A 16580-nucleotide genomic window follows, 5' to 3' on the forward strand; every position below is an offset into this window, starting at 1 on the left:
TAATCTTTTGCACCTCTATCACGTCCCCTCCTTATTTTCCTACTATGATAGCACAGGGCATTTTGACTGGCTGGCTCAGGATATTCTGGGGTATTAAGGACAAAGAGATAGGGTGAAGACAGGGCTGTGGAAGGCTTTGAAAATAACAGCACAGAACTGGTGCTTTAGTCATCTTTGTGCTAAAAATGACATTTTTGTAACACCAAGACTAGATGGTGCGGTGTGTGCCTTAATGCAACACAGCATTGCTATATAATCAAGATGTCACAGCATCATAATGTTGCTGGCTGAGAGCTCTCTCTCTCTCTCTCTCTCTCTCTCTCTCTCTCACACACACACACACAGCGCCATTTCATGATGGTGAAAGAATGACAAGGAAAGCCATGTGTTTGGTTTGTTTTCCCCATAATGTTAATTCAATTATTTCTGCTTCGATGAATGAAGAATTTGTTTAAAGAAGTACCAGTGATGCCGCCCGCCTTATCATGTTTCCAGGCGGGCTTTGGATCCTCAGCAACAATAGAAAAGCGCTGCATTGATGCTCAGATACACTACATTGCTCCACCTATTCCAGGGCTAAGCACTGAAAACAGGTTCCAGAATTAAGCCCTGAGAAGGCCATAGATGACCTGAAATTTCTTCATGGAACTTTCTAACCCCCAAGTGAAGGCTTTGGGGAGAGCAAAAAGTTTCATGAAATTGACTCCCGTTCTCTCTGTTGCCACCCATGCTTGCTTTATGGTGCAGGCAGCAGCAGTTCCACTTCTAGAAGTCCTGTTGCTTGGTGAAGAAGAATCATAGAATCATAGAGTTGGAAGAGACCACGAGGGCCATCGAGTCCAACCCCCTGCCAAGCAGGAAACACCATCAGAGCACTCCTGACATATGGTTGTCAAGCCTCTGCTTAAAGACCTCCAAAGTAGGAGACTCCACCACACTCCTTGGCAGCAAATTCCACTGTCGAACAGCTCTTACTGTCAGGAAGTTCTTCCTAATGTTTAGGTGGAATCTTCTTTCTTGTAGTTTGGATCCATTGCTCCGTGTCCGCTTCTCTGGAGCAGCAGAAAACAACCTTTCTCCCTCCTCTATGTGACATCCTTTTATATATTTGAACATGGCTATCATATCACCCCTTAACCTCCTCTTCTCCAGGCTATTAGCCACAGCCAGCATAGCTGTGATGGCCTGGGATTTGGACTCAGAGGCTGAACCTGAGGAATCCCAGCCTGCACAGGATTCCCTGCCTCCAGAACCAGCTGAGCCGGGGCTGGGGCATGAGCCCGAAGGGTCCTCACCTGTGCTGGGTCCTCAGGTGCAGACACCAGCTCAGTCTGCTCTGGCTCCTGAGGGGGTGGAGGACCCATTGCCTGCAGGTGCTCCACTCTCAGCCCCATCAGGTGAGACTGAGGTTGCCTCTGGGTCCAGTAACCCTCCAGCCTCTCCTGAGCTGCAGAAGCTCAGGGCAGAGAGGCGGAGGGAACTAAGTTCCCGCAGGAGGAGCGCTCACCTCCAGGCCAGGAGAGGCGAGTCACCTGAGGATCAGGGCCGCCCTGTGCCTCGGGGCAGATAAAAGCCAGCCAGCCCCAGTCCCAAGTTGCGGGAGCAATTTTGTTGGTTGTCAGTTCCTGCCTGAACCCTGTCCTGCTATCCTGCCGGAGCTCCTGACCTCACCCGCCTACCTGCCCTGCATCCAGCTTCAACTTCTTTGGACTGTCTCCTTACTGCACCTTTGACCTTGGACTGGACTTGGACCTCGCCTCTTGGTTAGCCCACGGGACCAGCACAATAGCCATTGATGGGTTGGAGGTGTAGTCCAGAAACATCTGGAGGGCCACAGGTTGTGCACCCTTGCCCCATGTCATCAACAACTGGAAAAAAGGCCACCAGGAACTGAATGTGTGCTCACTGCCACTATAAATCTTGCTCGTTTTGTTCATGCCCCTCCAAAATTGCCCCAATGCCAACCTGACTTTCTGTCATGCAAAGATGCACCAAATTTGTATGTGTGCGTGTGTGTGTGTGCATGCAGATGCATTGGGGCTGGGTGGGGGTTTCAGCTCTGCTCTAGATAAGACCCTCTCCAGACTGAGCCATGGCTTTGGTGGCGATGTGCTGTGGGTATAACCTCACTTGGTGTTTATGTCTGTGCCATGAGATTTCATTCATTAATGCTTTGTGAAGTCTGCTGTGATTGTTGAATGGGGATTGCTATGTAGATAATGATTAGAGGGCTGGAGAACCCTGCTTGCTGCAGGAGAGAGAATTCATCTCCGTCTTTTTAGTTTACCGGATAAGAAGGTGAAGAGGTGACTTAATGATGCCTCATCAGGGCCTTCCCAGGGAAGAAGACTATTGGGGACTAAAGAGCAATTTCATCCAGAAGAGTGGAGAGAGGCAGAACAGAAGCTGAGATAAGCATGGCACTGACGTCTCTTGACAAATTCAAGGAAGGAAGGAAGGGCTAAGGATGATTCATCATTTTGGAACACTTTCCCATGCCTGGGATGGGCTGGCAAGGTTTATTTTCCTCTCTTTTACATTGCAGTTCTCAGCCTTCTAAAGATGTAATTCATGGATTGGACTGAGGGCATAATAAGTGATGAACATTGCACCAGGAGTTTCTGGTGCAGGCAGCAATAGAATCGTGGAATCGTAGAGTTGGGAATGACCCCAAGAGTCATCTAGTCCAACCCCCTGCAATCCAGGAATCTCAGCTAAAGTCTCCATGACAGATGGCCATCCAGCCTCTGCTTAAAAGCCTCCCAATGACTGTTAGCTCCTTCTCCCTTAGTCTCAGTATTACCTTGTGCAATTCAACAGGGAGTTTGGGGACAAAAGCAGAAGTAGTTGGCTCTGCCTGTCATTGGCTCTGGCCCCACCCCGTTGGACTCCCTGCCTCCCACCCTACCAGTCCAAATGGGCACCAGCCAACACTCCATGGCACTTTACAAAAAAATGAGAGGATACATCTCTGCCCTGAGGGACAAGAGAGACATGAGAGAGAAGCAGAGGCAGAAGAGAATCTACTGCTGCTGACCTCTTGGGCATATCCTCAGAACCCAACATGGCAAAGAAAAACCCCCATTGATTGTTGGTATCATATTTTTATTGTATTGTATGTTGAAAACTTTCAATAAAAAATCAGATAAAATGAAAGAAACTCACTAAGTCTGGGTTCTCTTTCTTTGTCTTTCTGGACTGTATTTTGAAACATTAGACCCTTAGTCAGAGACTGAAATAAGCCAATGGAATTGCTCATTGCTAGGTCTGGAACTTTTTGTCAACTGTGTATAAAGTCTCCAAGCTGATGCCATCTGCCTGGGAACTGGAGTTGGCGTATTCTCTTGGTGCCAAGAAGGTTCATTCAAGCTGTGTTTCCATTTATACCCTCCCTCTCCCTCTTCTTCTTCACTTTCAATACATATTTGATTATATAAAGGCTTTGGTTGACATTGGTAAGTACACTTGCAATGGTGGTTCTCTTGTGTTCTTTCAAATACAGCGGAATAAGTTTTTTAAAAGCTTATGAAGTCTTTGCCCCTCCTCCCAGTTGCTCAATTTTCAGGCTACAAAGCCAGGATCAAAAGCCTCCTTGATATCTGTGTTATAAGGAGCAATTGTTCAGACCAGGCTGCAATCTGGAGGCATCTTACCGCCTTACTAAGGCTAAGAAGGTCAGGTTCTGGTGAATAGCTGTGTGCATAATCACCAGGGAATCCTCATGCACACTGCCTTTTGTTGAATGAAGAAAGGTGGCATGTAAATTAATAATAAAATAAATAAATAAATAAATAAATGAAATATATAAAAAATAAATTACATATGAAGTATAGTATGGATATCAAAGAAGCCTTTATAGCTGTTGCTGAAATTCTCCCCATTGGACAGGTTTCTCTGCACCATAGCAGGGATGGAGAAACTGTGACGCTCCAGGACTCACTGGGCATAATAAGTGGTGAACATTGCACCAGGAGTTTCTGTTGCAGGCAGCAATAGAATCTTGGAATCGTAGAGTAATGGCTCCATGGCCATTACTCATGCTGCCTGAGGCTGATGGCAGTTGGAGACGAACAACTTCTGGGTTCCCCACTCCTGCACTATAGGGAAGACCCTTATACTGCATTGCTTCATTGAGCTGGCTGGCCCTTGCCCACACTGGCTGGCAGCATATCTCCAGGGGTTCAGGCAAGGGATTTCCCCAGTTGTTTCCAGAGAAGCTAGCATTCGATCCTTTTGCATGTACAGTCATACCTTGGGTTACAGACGCTTCACGTTGCGCGATTTCGGGTTGTGCACTGCGCTGAACCCGGAAGTACCGGAACAGGTTAATTACGGGTTTTGGCACTTGCACATGTGCAGAAGCGCTGAATCAGGACCCACGCATGTGCAGAGGGTTGCAAACACTGCGGGTTACGAACGTGCTTCCCACACGGATCACGTTTGCAACCTGAGCGCCCACTGTATACAAATATATACTGTTGGTATGAAATAAGAAGAAACAGAGTTTACTAGTGGGGTGCCACAGGGTTCTGTCTTGGGCCCGGTCTTATTCAACATCTTTATCAACGACTTGGATGAGGGACTCAAGGGCATCCTGATCAAATTTGCAGATGACACCAAACTGGGAGGGGTGGCTAACACCCCAGAGGACAGGATCACACTTCAAAACGACCTTGACAGATTAGAGAACTGAGCAAAAACAAACAAGATGAATTTTAACAGGGAGAAATGTAAAGTATTACACTTGGGCAAAAAAAATTAGAGGCACAAATACAAGATGGGTGACACCTGGCTTGAGAGCAGTACATGTGAAAAGGATCTAGGAGTCTTGGTTGACCACAAACTTGACATGAGCCAACAGTGTGACGCGGCAGCTAAAAAAGCCAATGCAATTCTGGGCTGCATCAATAGGAGTATAGCATCTAGATCAAGGGAAGTAATAGTGCCACTGTATTCTGCTCTGGTCAGACCACACCTGGAGTACTGTGTCCAGTTCTGGGCACCACAATTCAAGAAGGACACTGACAAATTGTAACGTGTCCAGAGGAGGGCGACCAAAATGGTCAAAGGCCTGGAAACGATGCCTTATGAGGAACGGCTAAGGGAGCTGGGCATGTTTAGCCTGGAGAAGAGGAGGTTAAGGGGTGATATGATAGCCATGTTCAAATATAAAAAAGGATGTCACATAGAGGAGGGAGAAAGGTTGTTTTCTGCTGCTCCAGAGAAGCGGACACGGAGCAATGGCTCCAAACTACAAGAAAGAAGATTCCACCTAAACATTAGGAAGAACTTCCTGACAGTAAGAGCTGTTAGACAGTGGAATTTGCTGCCAAGGAGTGTGGTGGAGTCTCCTACTTTGGAGGTCTTTAAGCAGAGGCTTGACAACCATATGTCAGGAGTGCTCTGATGGTGTTTCCTGCTTGGCAGGGGGTTGGACTCGATGGCCCTCGTGGTCTCTTCCAACTCTATGATTCTATGATTCTATGATTCTACTTAATCTTTTAGTTCCTCTTGTTTATTGGAATGTTGTCATCTGTGCCTACATGTGCATTCATTAAACATTCCTAAAATAAATGCAATCTTGTTTAATATATATGGATATTTTTATGCTGAAAATTCCTTCCATGGTTCCCCACCACCACCACCATTGCCCATCAATTAACACACAAATAGAGACCGAATCTGAGAAGCATTCAAGAGATGTTTTTAAAGTGAAATTCTTACAGATAGGGTGCAGGGCTTCTGTTGTGCTTACCTTATCTTTAAGGTGGTGAAAGGATTTTGTGAATGTCCTTCCTTTCATTCTACAAATCATCTGATGCAGCCTTCCCAAGTGCCCTCACTTCTTGGAATTCTTCAGATGGGCTTTCAAGTGTGGGAAGCCCATTATGGTCCTGTCAGCTGCACTCCTGATCAGCAAACACACTGATCTCAGGCACTTGGTAGACAACCTTCATGGCGCCTGTCAAAGTCCAGGGGAAGATGTCCCAATGCAACTCCTCTCATGGAGCTTTTTTTAAATCAGGAAGTGGGGGAGAAATGTTTAATGGAAAGAACACACAGCTGTGAGCCACCTCATGGTGAGGAGGTAAGCTCAGCCATGTACCCACTGATATTATAAAGAAACAATCTCTGCATAAAATAATTTACAGAACAATGCAAAAGTGAAGTGCTGGGTGAGATGTCACTTCTGCTGGTCAACATGCTGGTGGGGATTTCAGTGTGCCAACTCAAGCCTGGTGAAGTTGATGGGCCCCATTCTGGAGGGGACTATGGATTCAGCAGATCCAATATTTCCTCTGACACATAGTGTTCTGTTTTGGGGGCTATTGCCAGCAGAAACAACACAAGTGGTATATATTTTGGGGCTCTCAATACAGGAGTACAACAAGGTGCTGTTCCACCCTAACATCCTCCATCCAGTCAATCTGAGGGTTAGGATTTCTCTGCTAATCATTCCACTGCATTGCAATTTTCTCAGCCTCTTTCCACCAATGATCCTGCTATTGACTTTGCTTCAATTGCTTTCATTCCATGCAGCTTTAATCACAGCTTTCCAACTCAAGAGTGATCCAAGAAGACTTGCAGTTTTATTTTGTTTGGGTGGAGAAACGCCATCTTCGAGAACGCTTGCATTAAAATTGCTGCTACCTCCCTTGTCTACTTCATTGCAGCTGTAATCTCTTAAAATTCTAATTGTGATGACATTTTCTCCTCAGCACATGATTGGAAAGCAAAGGAGAGGATCACACCCACTGTGAATCACACCCACTGAGGATCTGCACCCCTAGAAGCCAATCAGCTTGCACCCTGACACGATCTTCCTTGGGTAAGTGAGGGTTCTTCTCTTAGCACATGACACTAGATGAAACATGGAAAGCTCCACTGTATGTTACCTCGTTCATGTTGTGGACTTGTCTGCATTAATCAAAGCGAGGGCATTGCATCTGTTCTAGGCAAATGTGGTACCTGCCAGGTGGACTCCATCTCCCCTCAGCCTTGGCCATTGAGCCGGGGGTGGTGAGAGCTGCATTTCACCAGTACCTGATGGACTTCACGTTGGCTACCCCTAATCCAGGCTTGGGTCGTTTACTTTGGTTTTTACTGGATCCTGGGATCTACTAGACAGAGCCAGGTGCAAAACAGTGGCTGAAGTGGGCATCCTTTCTGTTGTGTGTTTCATATGTGCTCACGATGGTATTGAGGCAATTATGTGTGTCCCACTTTCAGTACAGTGGATTCAGGGTGGTCTTCCTGCTTCATTTCCCATCAGAGCATATATATCCCAGAACTTTCTATAACTTTTCATGCCCCAAATGTTCTAGTCTGGGGTGTTTGTGTTCCCCCATTTTTGTTGTGTTATATTGCAAAAGTGACCCTTCAAACAGCAATAACTCAACAACATTGTAGAAGTATTGCATAACAACTAATAAATCAGAATGATGTGTGGATGGTCCAGGGGATGGACCATAAATTCATGGCCATTACGTCTATGACTTGTTGCAGAATACAGCTGCAAAAGAACACCACCAGTCTTGAGGCTCTCTGAGCAGATGTACCTCTGACCATAGGCTTAGCCCAGGAATAGGCGATCGGTACGAGAACCAAGTTCACAAGCCTTTTCAAACAAATATCACTTCTGGTTCCCACCCACCTGCACCTGGTTATGCAAGACTTTGACTAGGGGTGGTTTCTCAATGTCTGAGAAATGGAAAAGGGGAGTGAAGTGCACTTTAAAAGACATTTTGTTGTGTTGTTGTTGTTTTTATTTTGATTATGTATTTTGTGGTTTTATATTCTGATTTTATTCTGTGAACCTCCCTGAGACCTCCAAGTATAGGGCAGTATATAATTTCTAATAATAATAATAATAATAATAATAATAATAATAATAATAATAATAATACTAAATACTTTTGAACTGTACCACAGGCTGTTTGTCTGGTCATATTATTGAATGTTCCCCACAAAAAAGTCTCTGAATGTGGTAAACAAACACATCTGGCAGATGATTATACTGAACCTCCCCCCCCACTCTGATGTGTTAATTTGCCATATACAGTGGTCCCTGTAGTTACGAACTTAATTCGTTCTGGAGGTCCATTCTTAACCTGAACCTGTTCTAAACTAGAGGCATGCTTTCGCTAATGGGGCCTCTTGCTGCCACTGCACCGCCGGCACACGATTTCCCTTCTCATCTTGGGGCAAAGTTCTCAACTCAAGGTAACTCTTCCAGGTTAGTGGAGTTTGTAACCTGAAGCGTTTGTAACCTGAGGTGTTTGTAACTTGAGGTACCACTGTACGGGGAGTTCTTTCTGGGTAAGTGCATTCAAAATACTGTATGACCACAGTCCAGCATTCTGCTACTTCATTCTACATAACGTGGTTGTGGTCCAAATTTGTGGCCGAATGCAATGGTAGTTGACTAGTATGCAGCATTCTGGAGCAGATTCCCCCCCCCCCCGGTGCTGGAGGACCACAACTCCCCCCGTCCCATGCCATTGGCAGGGCTGGTTGTAGGTGGATGTGGGTTGTAGTCTAGCAGTGTCTGGGGACCCAATGGGAGGAGATGCTGTTTTCAAGCAAAGACAGGGAAGACCATTGTCAAATGCTTCCCTGCACTGAAAACATGTAGAAAACTAGCTCACTAGAGGGATGTTGAAGCAACAACTTTTCAGTGTGCCATGTCTTTGCCTGTAGGGAAATTTTAGTGGAGATTTTAATTTGATGGACATTAGGAATGTTATCACCCCACCTGGGGTCAGAAATGTACCATCTATTGGACCAGAATGTTTCATTTTCAACCCTGCAGTGATTGAGGGCAGGAATCAGAGATTCAACCTAAGTTTTTTTTTTGGGGGGGGGAACCTGTGGCGCTCCAGGTGTTGCTTTAGTCCCCATCACTCGCATCTACATAGCCCAGCAACTTCTGGGAGGCCACAGGCTCTCATCTTGTGATTATTGTAATGGAAGTACCGGTAGATAATGTTTGCAGGAGCTTTCCAATGAAAATTTGCAGTGGACCTTGGTTGGCTCTGGTTATGTATGTTGCCTTTTCAGCAAAGGCGGTGTTAAGCGGGTGAAGGGTAGACCTTGTGTGTATTCCTCTCTCCTCTGCCAATTGAGTGTGGCTTGGCGTCTCCTTGTGCCTTTCTGCAGGGGGCAATGGGAGTCGGAGGCTTCCTTTCTCAACAGGAACAACAAATAAAGTGAGCCCTCTCACTGCTGAGCTGTGCAAGATGTCTCTGTTACAGTCACACACACACACACACACACACACACACACACACACACACACTTTTTTTGCTCCCAGCCTCTCTTTTCTTCTTCCAGCCTCTCTCTTCCCAGGACAGTCAAAGGAGACAAGAGCAGGTTGTGGTTTGTACAGTACATACCAAATCCTAGACTAAAATCTGTGAACTGTCAGCTTGATGCAGGTGGTGCGTGAGACAGCAAACATCAGAGCTGACTGGGCTTAGGCAATTTCTCAGCATGACAGCTCTCTGGAGGGAACAAAGGGATCTTTCAATGCAGAACAAAATTTAGTTCCTTAATGAAAAACATCAGGATGATTCAAGCATCCCCTCCACAGCAAGTTGGGGGCTAAGGCTGGGAAGTCATACTGGAGCACGACTCATCTGGTTTATGTTAGCAAAAGGTGCTGTGATCTCTAGCTATGTTAGAAGCAGAGAAATGTAGTTATTAGTGTTCCCAGTGGGAGCCTCTAGGAATGTCCTGCACCAAATCTTATTCCAAAAGGTATCATTGATTCTGTCCTAGGGTCAGAGGAAAGGCAATGTCCTAGTTCTGTTACTATTGCAGTGAAGAAGAAGAAAGCAGTATGGGGACTTTGAAGGATGAACCAGCAGAAACAACTCTCACACGTGACGTATTTTAGTCCTTGCGCCATGTTCTCCCTAGGCAGGCTTAATATGCCTCGTGTGCAAGTATAATGAGCAGGCTACTTTATGATTTGCAGCGTACATTCTATCTGTCTGGATAGGGCTGAGAGGAGAACCACTGGCATCAGGGTAACGGTGGAGGAGAAATTTGGTCCCAAACTGGTTCGTGGATCAGAACGCATCTCACATTTGGGCTACACCCTTCTCCGGATTTTGTTGTGCAGTTTTGGGGCACAGAAGTGACACCCCAAAATATGTGTTGTTGTTTAAAAAAATTGGTATGAACTGTGAACAAATGGGCTGAAAAGTACTGATAAATTAATATTTTTCATTAAAAGTGCACACAACATGTACCGTTAAAATTCTTCACCAACATGGGATGGAGTTGATGTAGGATTGACTGCAGGGCCGTCTGTACCCCGGGGGTGCAAGGGGTGCGGTGCACCCGTGCGCTGAATTCCGGCGGGCGCCAAATGTATTCTGGGGGATGCCAAATGTATACCTACTGTATACTGGTCCCTCTTGATCAGCGGCAGTGAAAAGCAATGGAGCGAAATTCCCCGCCCCCTCCTCCATCGCTCTGTTACTCCGCAGTGTCAAATATTCCAAACGAGTCAGGAAACAAAAGCAGTTATTTCCATTGCGTCATTGTTACAGGTGAGCGATTTTCTTTCCCCCTTCCCAAGAAAGCTCAACAACCTTGGATTTCCCCTCCCCCAAAAAAGCTCAACAACTTTGAGTCCCCCCCCAACAAAAATTCTGGGGACGGCTAAACTAAATTTGGGGGCGCTGGGCGGATCTTTGCACCCTGGTGGTGCATATGCTAAAGACGGCCCTGATTGACTGTAGCTGAAACTGAAATGGGACAGAATGAGGCTGCTCAGTCCATCTCTGTGGTGGAACAGAGTTTCCTGTAACATATGTTGTGAACTCCCTGAGATCTGCGGATAAAGGGCAGTATACACATTTAATAAATAAAAATATGTGGTTGGGAAACCTCAGGCCCAGCAGCCGAACGTGGCCCTCTAAGCCAGTGTTTCCCAACCTTTTTTGGGCAAAGGCACACTTGTTTGATGAAAAAAATCTCGAGGCACACCACCATTACAGCCCCGTGACGTCAGCGCGCAGCGTCACGCCGGGAGGGACGCACGAAAGTGTAAGTTTCAATTTTTCCCCTCCCCCTTGCCGGGGAACCTCCAAGCTTTGGGGGTGGGGGGGGAGGAGGCAGCAAAGCGAGGCAGGAAGGAGAGCGCGGCTTGGCTGGGTGAGCTTTGGCAGGGGCAGGGAATGAGAGCCGCGAGGCGGGCGCTGCGGACGGAGGCGCTGCCCGCCGAGCTCGCAGGCAGCCAGGCAGGCAGACGGCGAGAGCCCCGCGCTGGGCGGCCTCTCCTCGCCGCCGCCGCCCCGCCTCTCGCCGCCCGACTCGCCCGCCTCCCTCCAGGCAACATCTCGCGGCACACCAGGCAACATCTCGCGGCACACTAGTGTGCCGCGGAACAGTGGTTGGGAAACACTGCTCTAAGTCTCTCTGTTTGGCCCTCATGAGTCTCCCCCACCCCATCTGAAGCCACACCTCTTCTTCCCCAGGCCACACCCCTTCCTGACCCTGCTTTGCACTTTCCTTGGGTGTTTCTACCTGGCTACAGGGCATCCTTGAACTCCGATAAACCTGAACTCTACTTGCATATCTGGATGGGGGGAGGGTGTGTGTGTGTCAAGAGGCCTACTGAGAAATTTACTTTCTTGTTCCACGCGCTTTTGCCTGTGACCCCACCCACCAGCACCTTATACTCCCCAGAAAGATGCCCATAAAGGAATGCAGCTGTCTGCTGAAAAAAATCCCCCCTCCCAGCTCTAGCAGCAGCAGTGGTAGACAAAGCCATGATTAGGAACACACTTTGGTGAACCCATTCTCCCCACTTCAAAGGTCCCCTCCCTCTGCCCATTTCAGGTTGGTTCAGCTGAGCAATTATGACTGGCCCAAATTCACCCAGAGAGCTTCATTCAGAAACAACAAATTCAGCGTTTTCTTGAATCATAGGTGCTATACTAATAATCACACTAATGGGGGCTTTCTGACCAATCCTTCAAAGAAAATACTTTAACACTCTTCTCCCAAAACTGAGCATGCTCAATAGTCAGAGTGGAAACCACAAAACCAGGCAGAGGGGAGGTCTCTTGAATGCCTTAAAGGTAAAGGGAAACTGAATGTACAAAGCTGACATTTTCAAATATTGTGGGGGGTGGGGGTGGGGGTAAAGCAGTGACATCCTGAACCTAAAAAGGACCCAAAACTTGGGTCACAAAGGCTGCAGCCCTAACTGCACTTACCTGAGAGTAAGCCCTGCTGAATCTAATACTTCTGAGTAGACAGTAGCAAGACTGCAGCAAGAAACACAGTTGGGAATTAGGGCTCTTTTAAGTCTCAGCCAGAGGAAAATATAATATTGGAGATTAGGGAGAAAGGAATATGAATAGATTGGGGGGAGGGGGCTGACGAGAGACCAAAAACCACAGGTAGCAAGACAAGGCACACTTTCTGGGGAGCAAGTCTCACACACAGCTGCTTGGGGCGAGGACTGCAGAGGGACCATAGTTGTGCGTGTGTGTTTTTCATAAAAACGTAGAATTGGAAGGGACCCTGCAGGTCATCTAGCCCAACCCCCTGCAGTGCTTTTTAGCTTGCATTGATCTAAAAAACCTTCAGTGCCTTTTTTTTTAGTTGGATAGGCAATTAACAGGCTTGTTTCACAAATAAGGGAGGAGGAGCGTTGCTGGCTTGGTTTGGTTTGCCTTTGTTCTAGTTTCTAGCATGTGCTTAATACCGTAGTTTCAGGCTGTGAGCCACTCTGATATCTATGGGGGGAGGGCAGTAGTAGTAGTAATGGTGAGATATTTTTCGCAGGGCTTGGAGTGAGTGGGTGATGGCCAGCTGCTGGAATGAGTGGGGTTGGTGCTAAATGGTCTGGCTTGCTTTACAACCCCTAGGGACCCTGTTGGGAGGGCGGAGAAGGAGCCCACCCCCGAAGAAGAAGAAGAAGAAGAAGAAGAAGAAGAAGAAGAAGAAGAAGAAGAAGAAGAGCGATGGGAGGAGGCTTCCCTTCCCCGGGATAGAGTTGCCCGTAACATTAAACACAGGGCACAATTCCAGGGAGAGAAAGAAACCAGGGCAGCAGCTGCTGCTACTCGTGGCTGGGGCTCAATGTAGCTGAACAGGACGGGCAAGGGGACCCTGCAAGTAGGGCTGCAAATCCAGCTAGGAGGCTCCATAGCCAGAGGAAGAAAGGGGGCGAGTGGGGGGCCCTCTCTTCTTCTTCTTCTTCTTCTTCTTCTTCTTCTTCTTCTTCTTCTTCTTCTTCTTCTTCTTCTTCCTTCCTCCTCCTCACACTCCGCTTCCCCCTCACAAATCACCTGCCCCCCTCTTCCCACAAGGCAGGAGAGAGAGAGAGAGAGAGAGAGAGAGAGAGAGAGAGAGAGAGAGAGAGAGAGAGAGTTGCATGCCAGCCAGGGTGTAGCTTCCATCCTAAGCCCCTGCAGGGATCGCTCTCCTCTCACAGAGGCTTGGGAAGGAAGCTGCATGCCCACCAGCCATATAGTTGGCAAGGCGCAGCTGGCAGGCATGCAGGGAAAGGGGAGTTGGCCGGCGAAGCCGCGCAGCTTCCCCACTCTCTGGGGTGTCCCTGAGAGGCCAGCACCCTGGCGCAAAGCACCAGTAAGCCCAATAGGAAAGACGCCTCTGCCAGTAGGTTCTTTCAAGAGATTACATCAGTAGTCCTAATATGGTTGGAGATGGTGCTCTGATGGGATTGTTTTGAATGAAAATTACGTAACTCTACTGACGAGTGAGCCAATCGTGATAGGGTTGGATTTAGCTAGGACGCTCACAGAACAGCTTTATAGAGGAACACCTCTTGATCTGCTGGTGTTCTCATGGATATATCCTTCCCATCATTTTTCATGCCCATGACACATTCTGCAGCTATAATCAGCATGATGGAGTGTGTTTGATGTGCAGGCGCCATAGGGAAGAGGACTAATGATCGCCAATCATCTTAGCACTTCATCATCAGAACATTAACAGATAGTGGGTTCCTGGTATTGTCATTCAGCCAGTGTGTGTTTGCCAATTCCAGGTCAAGCCATCCTTTTGCCATCCCGTCCCATAACTCAGACATGACTGGCAGTGAGGGGAGCTGGTGGAAAGGGATGCTTGAGGAATTCATTCTTGGTAAAACTTGAAAACTGACTTGTTGCAGCTCCCAGAATGATACATGGAACAAAATGTAGTTTTCTGCATTCTGGAAATGTTGCAAAATGATTATTGGCTCAAAATGTGTATAAAACATCATTTTGGTATATGGTTATGGAATGGAATAGAATTATGAATGCATGCATGTGAAACTGACATACTGTTGGTCAGAAACAGACTGATCCATCTATAGGTGGATTGCTGCAATCTGCATGTTTGTGGTCAGAAATGGAAATCAGTCAAGCAAATAGGAGTAGTATTTCTTCAACAGCTCTTGTTGTTTTGAAGTCCATGAACAATATGTAATTAGTGATGGCGGTTTGGTTTTTTTTTTTACTAGCTTTGAGGTTTCCTTTACATTGAAATGAAAGCAAGTTACATAAATAGTTGTGCAGCTTAAGGTACATTGAATAGTGGGCAATGAGACAAACAGTGTAGCATTTGGCAGAAACAGAACTGCAGAAGAATGGAAAAAGCACTAATTGCAATTAATACAGGTTGAAATGGAAATTGCTCCCTTCCTGAGCTGCCAAGTCTTGAGAGGATCACCTGCCTGATTTCCTAGAGACAATATTTCCACTGTTCCGTTCCTTTTTCTTTCATGGGTTTGCACTTGAATGCTGGTTTATTTTGCTGGTGGCTATTAGAAACAGAATGCCGGACAGGGCTCTCCATATGTCTTTTCCGAGTTACTCCTCCCTCACTGACCACTTTGCTTTGCAGGGGTGGACAGAAGCCCACAAGTACTGCCCTTCCTGGCGCAGCTCAGTCTGGACCTGCTCTCCTTTCTTCACTAAAGCTGCTTACATGAGGACTAGGAACTTGCTGCCATTAACCTTAAAGGCCAGGATTCTCAGCACCAGATGAGGCTGAACTTTGAGCCAAATGGGGCATATTGAGATGGAGACAGGTACAGGCCGCCATAGACTTCTGAAGCAGGGCATGCCATTTTAAGGGGGGGTGTGAAACTTAATTTTTGCTGAAGGCTGAGTTGGATGGCTCAGAACAAGCCACTGGGCATGAAGGAGAGACTGGCATGGGGCAGGATACCCTGTGAAAAGGCCCAAACCTACCCTGACCACTGGCTATGTCTTCCCAAGAGAAAGGATGAGCTTGCAGCTTGACTCCTCTTCCTGCCTAGGTCCATCCCTCTAGCAGTGCTCCTGCCAAGCGATGCCAGAATCCACTGGCTGTTGTCAAAGAAATTTCACGTGGCAGACTATGCATAAAAGTATATTGAATTCTGCATTTTGGCCAAGGACTCTCTGATTCTCATGGTGTCAGAGACCACTCTCTCAGGTGTCTGAATAAGATGAATCTATGCAGTTTTGTTTTATTTCCACAGCTCTGTGAAAACATCGGACAGTGGTCTTTCTGCCAGGGGGAGCTTGTATATATCCCCAAAATGGGGCATTTCATGGGCAGAGAGACACTTGGGAGGGAATCAAATTTGGCTAACCAAAGATCCAAAAAGCAGAATGGGGAGGAATTGGAGGGAGGGAGGAAGCAAGTGTAAAGGGGAGAGAGCAATGACATTTCCATGCTCTCAGCAGGGTAGGCTCCTATTTTGAAAGCGCTCTCTCCCCTCTCCTCTCCTGCCAGGTGCGGCAGACTTTGAAAATGCCTTCACTCACACACACAGCCCCCATGCCCCCCCAGGTCTTCCCCTCTGCAAAGGGGCAGAAGATGGGGAGCCAAGTTACTCTGAAAGGGCCCTGGGCAAAACTGCAGCCAGGCCAGGCAAAAAACGGGAAGTGAGCTGCAGGCCCGTTGCTCCTTTAAGAGCAGCTTAATTGGGACTCCTCCAGGCAAAGGGGAAAAACATGGCAGCTGAATTGGTGATCCTGGAAATTCAGAATAAAAAAATTCCTTCCAGTAGCACCTTAAAGAGCAACTAAGTTAGTTCTTGGTATGAGCTTTCGTGTGTATGCACACTTCTTCAGATACACACTGGAAATTCAGGGCAGTTGGAGAGTATAAGATCAGTGCTTTTTAAAAAAAAAAAGTTTAGGAGTACTCTCATTTCCTACTCATATTGAAATACTGTCCCTCAATGAGGCCAAACTTAGATTCACAAAATGTTTAGGGGTATGCGTCCTCCTGCATCCCCCCAGAAAAAAGCACTGTTTGTAATACACATCATTTACACATTCATTGACATGTAATGACTGCTGTCCTAAACAGGAGCCTCTTCCCTTTTCTTTCTTCTGAAGCATCCTTCATTGTTTCTGAGTGCATATAACTTGTCAGTTGGGAGCAGAGGTCTATATGCAAAACAGCTAATGAATTGGGTGGGATTTGCTTCTGAGTAGGCCTGAAGATTGCAGCCAGAAATGGCTTTGTAAGGCACCATTAGCCACTTTAACTTTGCCTTCAAGGTTCCTGGAGTCTCTTTGTTGTTTGTGCTGCAAAAGACTAACAGAGCTGCC

The 16580-nt window shown here is 46.9% G+C and overlaps 1 protein-coding gene across 1 annotated transcript in view; it reads left to right on the forward strand.

Moving 5' to 3' along the window:
• Positions 1–16580, forward strand: part of LINGO1 (leucine rich repeat and Ig domain containing 1) — a 675027-nt gene that overhangs the window by 451974 nt on the left and 206473 nt on the right. The window contains exon 3 of the mRNA XM_081207713.1: positions 6720–6829. The gene's annotated coding sequence lies outside the window, so the exon portion shown is untranslated. The remainder of the gene's footprint in view (positions 1–6719; positions 6830–16580) is intronic.

The sequence above is a fragment of the Podarcis bocagei genome (assembly GCF_964188305.1).
Source record: "Podarcis bocagei genome assembly, chromosome: 9".
NCBI lineage: Eukaryota > Metazoa > Chordata > Lepidosauria > Squamata > Lacertidae > Podarcis > Podarcis bocagei.